General features: G+C 43.2%; 1 non-coding gene across 1 annotated transcript; it reads right to left on the reverse strand.

The window, feature by feature from the left end:
• Positions 1-10101: 10101 nt before the first annotated feature.
• Positions 10102-10176, reverse strand: Trnas-cga (transfer RNA serine (anticodon CGA)). The gene has a single exon. It is a non-coding gene; the product is annotated as a tRNA-Ser (tRNA).
• Positions 10177-11577: the final 1401 nt, after the last annotated feature.

An 11577-nucleotide genomic window follows, 5' to 3' on the forward strand; every position in this document is an offset into this window, starting at 1 on the left:
TGAGCAGTTCAGTTGTAGTTGTTATGTAGTGGAGTACAGTAGTAGTTGTCGTGCAGTTCTGTAGTAGTCGTCATGCAGAGCGGTCAGTCAGTAGTAGCAGCCCAGTGCGGTTGTGTGATGTAGTCTGTCGGCAACACTGGTCAAGATGCTGAATGAGGTATATTGTTAATTAAGGTAATCATCAGATAATGTAAAGTTTATTTATTGTAATTAATTTCCAACAAGTGCCCCAATAATAATTTTGATTTCAAAAGCAATTTTACAAAAAAAAAATTTATTTAATTGAATTAACGATTTCGTTCCACTTCCCTTAAAGAAAAGTTTCAGTTAAATTTCAAAAAAAGAAATATTATTATTTGCAATGCAGTTCCTCCAAGCCGTGCGCAAGAATAAGAGCAGAAATTTGACTAGCAGTTACAATGAGGTAAGAATTTAATTCTGATTTGTACAGGGCCAAAGACCGATATTTCGGTTTAATTGAATTATCATTATCACTGACATTTTCTTATCACTGAATCGACTTTCATTTTTTGTGAGGAGCTTATACTTGGGTCAGATTGCTAATTTTTGTTTAATTGTCATTGTCAGTAAATTTATTTGCTGGGAGATTACGTTAGGTTGTATTCTTGTTAACATTCAAATTATTGTCCGGTCAACATTTTTGTGGAAAATTTTCACTTGGCTCCATTTTTATTAAATATTGTCATTCCTTTAAAATTTTTGTGGGGAGGTTACAGCTTCCAGTCTTCCTTGTTGGTTGATTGAAGGTTTGAAGCCGTCGATCGAGGATGTCATTGTCGGCCGTCGCTGTTGCAGAAGCTGGATGTTGGCGCGCCTTCTTCTCGACACGGTCACCAGACGAAACGGGCTCTTGATGTGCGCCAGCTAATGCTTCCCGTCCGCGACACCATGTCGGAAACTATCATCGCAAGTCGAGCGCAATTACATGCTGCCAAACCACGAAAGCGCGGCAACTCGCGGGAGCGTCACACAACACACCTGCTCCACTCGCTACTCCCGCCAGACTCCCTCTGCCCGCGCTCCACGCGGCAGAGTTAACACTACCAAAGATCCTACACACTTTGATTCTTCACACGACCTATCGACGTAATCGTTCGATAGCAGTCTTCCCTAGGCAAGACCCAGCGTAAAAATACAAATAATATTTACGAAACAAACCAATTATACATCGACATAAATGCAAATATATATATACAAATAGTAAAACAATTACAATATACGAAGACACAGAAATGTTATATATTCAGGTAACAAAAATAAGGAAAACAAATTTATAGTACAATAGATGGAAATAGGAGGATATGCATTTCCGGCGTTACATGCAGTATTAAAAAATCTACAAGTTGATGGAAAGAAAACCAGCTGTATCATACTCTTCACATTCCCTCCCCTCTCTGTCTCCAACCATTTAGTTTTTAGTGTTAAAATTCTGGGTAAAACTTGTGTCAAATTACATTATTTCTCGCATACACATTGAGTCATACTCACTTTCCCCTTCTTATCTCCAGCAAATTACAGTACAGTATTTTAAAAAAAGTCCAAGAAATGATGAAAACAGGATAATTGTGTGCTCCTGTGCCTCTTTTTCCAATACATCAGAACATAGTATTTAAATAATGAGTAAAGGTAGCCCCATATATGAAGTAAAAAAATTACGTAACTTCCAGTTAAAACTCAAAGATATTCATTAATTTCTTTTAAGTTAAGGATTTTCAAACTCGAAAGTCCCATTGTTTCCTTGAAAGTTAAAGATATGTGTTACTTCCAGCATAATAAATGTCATCAAGCGACATTATATATATTCAGACTGATTGTGTGCATTATAAACCCACTCCACTCCTCTCTCCTTTCGCCTTCTATCACATCAGACAATTCCTTTCCTTCATAGAGGTTTTCAGTGTACTCTTTCCACCTATCCGCTCTCTGCTCTGCATTTAACAGTGGATTTCCCATTGTACTCTTAACGTTACCACCCTTGATTTTAATGTCACCGATGGTTGTTTTGACATTTTTGTAGACTGAGCCAGTCCACCCGAGGTTTATTTCTTTTTCGATTTCTTAACATATTTCCTGCAGCCACTTATCGTTGGCTTCTCTGTACTTCCTGTTTACTTTATTCCTAAAAGATTTATACTGCTGTGTTAGTGTCTTTCCCTGAACATTTTTGTAATTATATCTTTCATCATTCGAATTATTCCAGCTGTTGCTCGAAGTTTATTCGCAGTTACCTTCACTGGACTCTTGTCTGTCAGCCCAACATCATTCATAGCCTTTTCTAGAGATTTACACTCCTCTTCAACTGAACTGCTTACTCTGGGGTTCCTTATCGCAACATCCACATCTTTAGGGAACTTCAAATGCATCTCATTATTCTTCATTACCTCAGTATTCCTCGCCTCCCACACCGATTCTTCCATACAGTTCTCTTAAACGTCTACGCTTCATCATTACTAAATTGTGATCTGAGTCTATTTCTGCATCTGGGTACAATGCGATATTTATGTAATCCAGCTGGATTCTTTCTATGTGTCTGGGTCTTTTCCAAGTATACCTTCTCCTCGTGTGATTCTTGATCAGAGTAGTCGATATTACCATATCTGAAATTCATTACAGAACTCTATTAGTCCTTCTCTTATTTCTACTACCAACGCCATATTCTCCTGTTACCCTTTTTTCAGGTCTTCAGCTAAAACGGCGTTTCAATCCTCCATGATCTTTAGATTTTCATCTCTCTTTTCTTACTAAATTAAGCCGTCCAATATTCTCGTAGAGTGAGGTGACAAAAGACGTAGGATACCTACTAATATCATGTCGGACCCCTTCTGTCCGGCGTAGTGCAGCAACTCGACGTGGCATGGGCTCAAAAAGTCGTTGAAGCCCCTTACAGAAACATTGAGCCATGCTGCCTCTATAACGGCTCATAATTGCGAAAGTGTTGTCGGTGCAGCATTTTGTGCACGAACCGACTTCTCGATTATTTCGCATAAATTTTCGATGGAGTTCATGCCAGGCGATCTAAGTGGTCAAACCATCCACTCGAAATGTCCAGAATGTTCTTTAAACAAATTGCAAACATTTGTGGCCCAGTGACACGTCACATTGTCATACATAAAAATTCCATAATTGTTTGGGAACATGACATCCATCAATGGTTGCTTATGGCCTCCAAGTAGCCAAACATTCCATGTGAACACAGCCCACACCATTTTGGAGCCAAAAACAGCTTGCACTGTGGCTTGTTGTCAACTTTGGGCCATGGCTTCGTTGGGTCTGCGCCACCCTCGAAACCTACCATCAGCTCTTACCAACTGAAATCTGGAATAATCTGAACAGACCACTTTCCAGTCGTCTACAGTCCAACTGATATAGTTGAGACGTGGTATTTATTGGAATTAAGGAAAACGTGAAAGGGAGGACCCACCAGTGTAATTTTCTTTTCACACAACATGTTTATTTAACAATATATAATCATAAATTTTGTTTTTCTTTACAAAAGTAACAAATTTGTGAAATCAATAAGCTTTTGCAAAAGAAATCAGCCCGCCCGTTATCGGTTCAAAGAGTGATGTTTACTACCGCGCTGAACACAGTTTTTCTTTTTCAATGCCCTTCTGCAACACATGAAAACTATATACACAATATTGATGGCAAGAGTGTTTCAATTACTCAGATGTAATTTTTAATTTGGAAACTAAATGTCGGAATGTTCGAGGTTAAGATGCGCACCTGTACTTAAAGGTTAAACAGATTAGGAAACAATTATGACAATGATAAGGCTTGCTTCGAAGCAAGCAACCTCTTAATTTCAATCACCAACCAAGGTGCGACTGGATCCCAACCCGTCCCTTTTGACAATATTATTCTGACTAAAGCACTAGTAACAGTTGGCTGTAACTATTTCAAAAGTTAAACTGATTGTCAACTATGAAGAGCGCTGTGAAGGAACGTTTTAAAACATTACGTATGAACACTTATTACAAGAGAACTCGCTCGGAGGAACCACAAGATCCAGTTAAAAAATATACCAATAATGATCAGGTCTTTCAAAGACAGCAACGCACGGCTTAGTACAACAGGATGTTCAGATTATAACTAATGCAATTACAATCAAATAATTGAACCGGTTAGCAGCTAAATCTAACCAGAAGACCCCTGTTTGTTTAACGGTAACCTGTAACTTCCTACAACTGATCCGACTATATTTACCTGTATTTACGGTCAGGAGCGGATTCATTTGAACATTAATAATCGGATATAAACCGGAAAGGATAGGCGATATAATATCGGAACAAATTTCCAAACGACAACTAATGTGTAGTACAGTACTACGTGCTATATTTACGACCAAAGAACCGACCAAGTAAAACTCTGAGGGTCGAGTACAAACCAGAAAATAATAAAGAAAGGCAATATAGTAACGGCACAAATTTTCAAACGACAACCAGTGTCTTAGTTCAATACTACAGCCTATATTTACGACTAAAGAGCCGTCGGAGTAAAACTCTGAGGCTTGGGTACAAACCAGAAAATAATTAGGTCAGGTAGACAATAACACAAATCTTCATAAGGATTACAGAATGTTACTCCTCTTTGTCAGCAAGCAGTTCGATGGATCCACGGCGCGCCGCAGCGGTTACTGAGTGGGGCCGATGAAAGCCAGGTAGAAGAGGGCAGCCAGGCCACGAGCGGTCGTCCTACACGAATGTTGGCAACCAACCGACGGGACGTCGGGCTGCTACTTGTAGTCGCTGCTGACCCCGGAGAAGTACTCCAGTATCTTTACTCTGTGCAGGCCTTTTTGCGTAGCTCGTGGCTTCGGCCGCTCGGACTTCGTCACTGCCTCTTGTCGCGACGCTACCGCCAATTCCCAAACTTGGTGCCTCTTCCTCTCGGGCCTGCGAATCCAGTATATGTATATCGGTAAGTAAAGACGTTCTAAGGACACAACCCACAGATACCAACATTGGCAATGGGGCTGCAAGATGGATAGTCGATACTACACCTGAGCCAGTGGCGCCAGACAGAACAGTCCACAAACTCAATGGCGCCATGGCTCAATGGTCACGAGATCAAGAAATTCGCGGCAGGCGGTGTTAGCAAAGCCACTCGCATCGGTCTCTTCTGCCATAGCCCATTCACGCCAAATTTCACCGCACTGTCCTAACAGATACGTTCGTCGTGGTTCCCACATTGAATTCTACAATTATTACACGCAGTACTGACTGTCTGTTAGCACTGACAACTCTACGCAAAGGCTTTTACTTTAGATCGTTATTTGAATGTCGTCGGCAACTGCGTTGCCCATGGTGAGAGATTGTGCCTCAAATTTCGTGTTCTCGGCACTCTCTTGAAACGTGGGTCTCGGAATAATGAATTCTATAACGATTTCGTAAATGGAATGTGCCATACGTCTAGCTCCAGCTATCATTCCACGTTCAAAATCTGTCTCTGTCGCGCGGACGTAATGACGCCGAATATTTTTCACATGAATCACCGGAGCTCTGCCAATGCACTGCCCTTTCATACCTTGTCACCTGAGACAAATGGCAGCTCCACCAAGGCACTGCTCTTTTGTGTACGCGATACAATAGTCATCTCTATATCTGCATATCGCTATCCCATGAATTCTGTCACCTCACTGTATACTTCCTCTATGCCTTCATCTGCTGCTTGCAACTTTGGCGTCTATACCTGAACTATCTTTGTTAGCGTTCGTTTGCTGTCGAACCCGATGTTCACAGTAGCTCACTCTCCGCCCTACTTTCCTATGCATAATACAACTCCCATTATACCATCTTCCTCTGCTGTTCATATTAAACAATATTCGACGGACCAGATATCCTTATTTTCTTTCCATTTCACCTCACTGACGCCCACTATATCTAGAGTGAGTCTTTGTATTCCCCTTTTCTGAGTTTCTGGCTTTTCGGCGACGTTAAAGTTTCTGATATACCGTGCTACGACTCACAGAACGTTAGCTCGTCGTTGTTAATTCCATCTTTTTCTCATGGTCACCTCTCTCTTTGGTATCCGCTCCCGGAAATCCTAATGGCGGACTAGTCCGGAATCTTTTGCCAATGAAGGCATCCTCATGACACTCTTGCAATTGCAGGCCATATGTCCTGTAGACCCACATTACACGTCTTTAATGCAGTAGTTGCCATTGCCTTCTGCATCCCCGTGCCGTTAATCATTGCTGATTCTTCCGCCTTTTCGGAGCAGTTTTCTACCTGGAGGGCAAGCGACAGAACTGAATCTCTGTTCCTCTGTACGCTTCTCCATCCTCCTTGAGAAGGCAATTCGCAGAACGAGGGTGACTTCTTGCACCGTAAGTCTACAGCCGCCATTGCTGATTATTTTGATGTAAAATTTAGGCAGTGCAAGGTCAGAACCCAGGACGTTTTGATTCGTAGTCAAAAGACGCTAACCCTTTTTTTTATAAAGTCCGAGAGGGGGGGAGGGGTCAGAGGTCGCCTTCCGAGGCCTGTCCACAATGCCCCGTTCCCGCCCACCAGAGCCAAGGAAGGAGAGGAGTCATACAGGATCAAGAGAGCTCTATTTGAACGAATATATATATATATATATATATATATATATATATATATATATATATATATATATATATATATATATATATATATATATATATTGAAACTGGATCCTACTACCGCCACCAGAAGCTACCGAGTTGTCGCATATTAGTGGAGAGGGGACTCCCTCTAAACCGTTTCCTCGGAGGATCAATCATAAGCCGTGAATCGTCATCAAGTGTGCCTTCTAGTACTCGCAACGTCCCAATGGGCAGGTGGATCGTCGAATAATACTCCTAAATAATTCTACAGTCGTTTCCAATACAATGTATGGCGGGGGGACGCCTCATGAGTCGTCGTCAGGTGGAACCGCAAGTCGAGAGCGCATTCGGGCGCAGCTTGCAGAACGTAATGCAGCTCCACGCTCTTCAGCCAGCTGACGGCGTTCGTCTGGCGGTGGGAAATTCAACAGTACATCTGGCCGTAGGAGTTCGTCCGGCGCTGTATACTCTTGTTCTCGTCGCAATAGGAACGCCAGCACACGTTGTGTAAGATCCCAGCAGCTGCCTGTCGCAGCACATGTCAAGCGGTGTGCTTCTGAATCGATGACTGCGCAGGCGGGCACAAAGCGCCGTCCGTAACCTGGGTGGAAAGGTGGCGCTCGCGTGTGGCTAATTTGCCGTTCGCCACCACATACCACAAGGAACGAGTTTACGTGTGCACGTTTGAGGTGCGGATGGTGAACAGCGGACTGTCAGTTGGTTGGCTCAAATGACTCTGAGCACTATGGGACTTAATTTCTGAGGTCATCAGTCCTCTAGAACTTAGAACTACTTAAACCTAACTAACCTAAGGACATCACACACATCCATGCCTGAGGCAGGATTCGAACCTGCGACCGTATCGGCCACGCGGCTCCAGCGCCTAGAACCGCTCGGCCACCCCGGCCGGCTGTGAGTTGGTGCTATTAGATGTTGTTGGGGGGTTGTCGTGCTTGATAAATGCGGCGGTATTAGTCTCTCGTCATAGGCGAGCTCGTCGCCGGTAGATCCTCGGTCACGTAGCTCAGTTCGACCAGGAATTCTCGGATGCGGGCAAGAGGCGAAGCTACATATGTGGCCCACGGCGACCGGCGGTCGAAGATATTGGGGAGTAACGATCTGAAACAACGACTCTGTCAAGCCGGTGCTGGCCGCGGTACATGCCAACTGCGTCGTCCGTAGGCATAACGTCCAAAGACGGTTGTTGACATGAGTAGTCAAAACCCAGGTCTCCCGCCATCGGAGGTCTCGTTAAAGTAGTGTAGCAGACTTTGGATATCTGACACAAAACGTCCGTACACCGCCTGGAAACTATGGGCCATGGTGACTGTTAGGGGAAGAATGTGTGCAAAATAATTAAGTTTGGAATCTTTGTGAGTGTTGACATAACGCGTCTGGAGAATCATGTCCATGTTGCGTAATTTGCTGTCATGGAGCAGTGCACGTGTCCGTTGTAGAAGCTGGCGATATGTGGCTGTCGCAGTTCGGTGAACTGTACTGGCGAACTGCACTCCCAGTGCGGTCAGTGTTAGAACCTTCTCGAAGGGGATCGCTGTCGGGTGGAGAAAGCCTCCACTGAGGCCATGTAGGTCGTCTTGTGCATGCTGACGACACTGTCTGATACTGTGCTGTAGCGACACAACCATTGAAGTGTCGATTGGATTTCGTCGCCCGACCGCATCAAGAGCACCACGTCGTCAGCGCAAGCACCATCTCTCGAATACAAATGCCATCCAGTCTTCGGTGAAGGCCGTGTAGTGCAGGTTCGGGAGCCACCGCGAATAAGACTCCTGATATAGTACATTCCTGCCAGACTGACTGTCCAAGAGTGATCTGTTTGGTCCAGTGGCCGTGGATTAATGTAGAAGCGTCCTTCCAACGCTTGCGAGAGGCGTTTGCGTTCAAGCACGGAGCGGAGGACACCCTGGATGTTACGGTCAAAGGCGTGATCAGAAGGGAACGCGACAAGGGCGCCTCAGAGGCGGCAGACCGCCGGCAGCGCCGTGATGTCGCGGTACGTCTACATCTACATCTACATGGATACTCTGCAAATCACATTTAAGTGCCTGGCAGAGGGTTCATCAAACCACCTTCACAATTCTCTATTATTCCACTCTCGTATAGCGCGTGGAAAGACCGAACACCTATATTTTTCCCTACGAGGTCTGGTTTTCCTTATTTTATCGTGGTGACCGTTCCTCCCTATGTAGGTCGGTGTCAACAAAATATTTTCGCATGCGGAGGAGAAAGTTGGTGACACTGTTCTACAAAAAAAACCTTTTTCTCTATTTCTGATAAAAAATATTGTGATCCTAGTTGTATTTTTAGTGCTGAATTGACAACTGTTTTTGCTTTTTTTCTGTCAGGGATAGTTTATGAGTAATCGCAATTTTATTTCTCTTTTCAGTTTCTGATATAGGGCAGCCAACGTGAGGTGAAATTTGACAAACAAATGCACATCTTTATGATGTTATAAGTTCATCACATTAACGGAGGGTGGGATCTAACATATAACACAGTAACCTTAAGGAATACACTTTGAAGCATTTATTTCACATGAGATGTTACAGAAAATTGACAAACAATGAGCCACTGCCTTGTAATGCACATCACTTTTTTCTCTTGTATTGTGAATCTTTCTTCTCTCGAATGACATTCCAGCAATAATCTGCTATCATAGAAAGTACCCACTTCCCTTCATAGCGCCTTTCTATGGTAGAAATGTCTTTATGGAATCTTTCCCCATGTTCATCCGATACGTCACAACAACTCTCTGTGAAGTAGTCCAGATGAGAGTCCATCATATGTACCTTCAAAGACATATTGCACCCCAAATCCTGATATGCTTTGATCATATCCTTCACCATTGCTTTGTAGTTAGTAGCTCTTCTTATTCCGAGGAATTTTTGCGACACCATCTTGAAACAGTCCCATGCGGTTTTTTCTTTATCAGTTAAACATGCTTCAAAATTTGCATCTTTCTGCAGCTCCCTGATTTGTGGGGCAACAAATACACCTTCCTTTATTTTTGCAGCTGAAAGACGGGGGAATTTATTAGCTAGATATGCAAACCCACAGCTTGTTGGATCCCTGGCCTTCACGAATTGTTTCATCAGGCTAAGTTTGATGTGAAGCGGTGGAAGTAGTATATATTCAGGAGCTACAAGAGTTTCACGTTGTACTTTCTTTTCGCTAACTTTTCATCTTCGCCTAGGCCATTTCTTTTTCACGTAGTGAGAATTTCGTTGTCGACTATCCCACTCGCAAAGAAAACAGGCATACTTTGTGTAGCCTTGTTGCATTCCCATAGCAGTACCATAGCAATTCTTGAAATCTGCACATATTTTCAATTTGTGTTGATTGTATTTTAATGAATTTAGCATCCTTTGTACGAATTCGTAATTCTCTTTTGTCAAACTAGCGTAAGCTACTGGAACAGAGGGCATTTTATTTCCGTTATGGAGCAAAACACCCTTCAGACTTGAAACTTCCTGGCAGATTAAAACTGTGTGCCGGACCGAGACTCGAACTCGGGACCTTTGCCTTTCGCGGGCAAGTGCTCTACCAACTGAGCTACCCGAGCACGACTCACGTCTCGCCCTCACAGATTTACTTGTGCCAGTACCTCGTCTCATACCTTCCCAACTTTACAGAAGCTCTCCTGCAAACCCTAGCACTCCTGAAAGAAAGGATATTGCGGAGACATGGCTTAGCCGCAGCCTGGGAGATGTTCTGGACCCTTCAGAATTGTTTTCGATGCACCTATGAAAAGTCTCCACTCCTGTGAAATATAAGTGAAGTTCAGCACTTTCATCAGGCCAGCAACGTCATTGCAAAATGTCAGTGCTTCGTCAGTTGAAAAATAAGAAATAAAGGCATGTTCTCTGTGCCTGAACACATTGATTTTAGTACTTTGGTGCAGTAGATTATACTCTTGTAATCTTGAACCAAGCAGTTGCGCCTTTTGTTTACTTAGTCCTAGATCACATACTAAATCATTTAAATCTGCCTGTGTTAACACATGTGGCGATGACTCACTTGTGCAGTGATATAAAGAATCATCTTCTGTGATTTCTTCAGTACTACTTATTTCACTGTCACTCGGAATTTGACCTCGAGATCTTGAAGGTACTGGAAGGTTGTCGGAATGCTGCACTGGCATTCTCGCTGAAGGCAGATCTGGGTAAACAATGTGCCTCTTTGACTTTTTGTTTGTAAAACCCTGAATTTTTGTTAGACATAAATAAGAATCAGTTACATGGTCCTTAGGCCCCCTCCACACCATGGGAACAGCAAACAACTCCACATTCTTTTTACCTTTCCACCACTGAATTAGTTTGCAGTAACATGTAGCACAACAGAAATGTGGTGCCCAATCTTTATCTTGGTCTCCTGCCTCTACTACAAAGTAATGTTTATATGCTTTCTTTATGACCGAAGAAATTTTCTTCCTATTTCTGGCAAAAGTGAACTTCCTACAGATGTAGCAGACGTTGCCCGGCTTATATCCACATCCACGACGACGTGGCATTTCTGCAAATTTAAAAATACCACTTTGGTAATACACCTGTTTTAAATTAATAGTAGGGAACTAGAGGTATGCTGATGTGTAAAAACAGGCAGTCGTTTTACCTTCAGCACCAAGCCCAATCAGTTTACACACAGGAACTAAAAAATTCAACTGTGCTCGGAAATATGACAGACAGTTACTTGTCAGCCAAAACACCCACTCGTTAAGACTGACACAAATTGCGGCTAACACCACTGTTGTAAACTCGATGCACCTGCCCCTAGGAGGCGTGAAGCTTTACTGCCGAGGCAGCGACCTGCAGTCGCCGTTCGAGTTAATGAGATGTTTCATGTGGTCTTAATGACATAGGTGTGGCGGGGGATAACCTAATGATGTCTGATTCTTCCCACCTGCTGTTCCACAAGAAATTATCACGTTCTATCACTACCGGATGCGGCAACATACCCGTATTTCT

Source organism: Schistocerca cancellata, chromosome 5, assembly GCF_023864275.1.
Source record: "Schistocerca cancellata isolate TAMUIC-IGC-003103 chromosome 5, iqSchCanc2.1, whole genome shotgun sequence".
Lineage (NCBI taxonomy): Eukaryota > Metazoa > Arthropoda > Insecta > Orthoptera > Acrididae > Schistocerca > Schistocerca cancellata.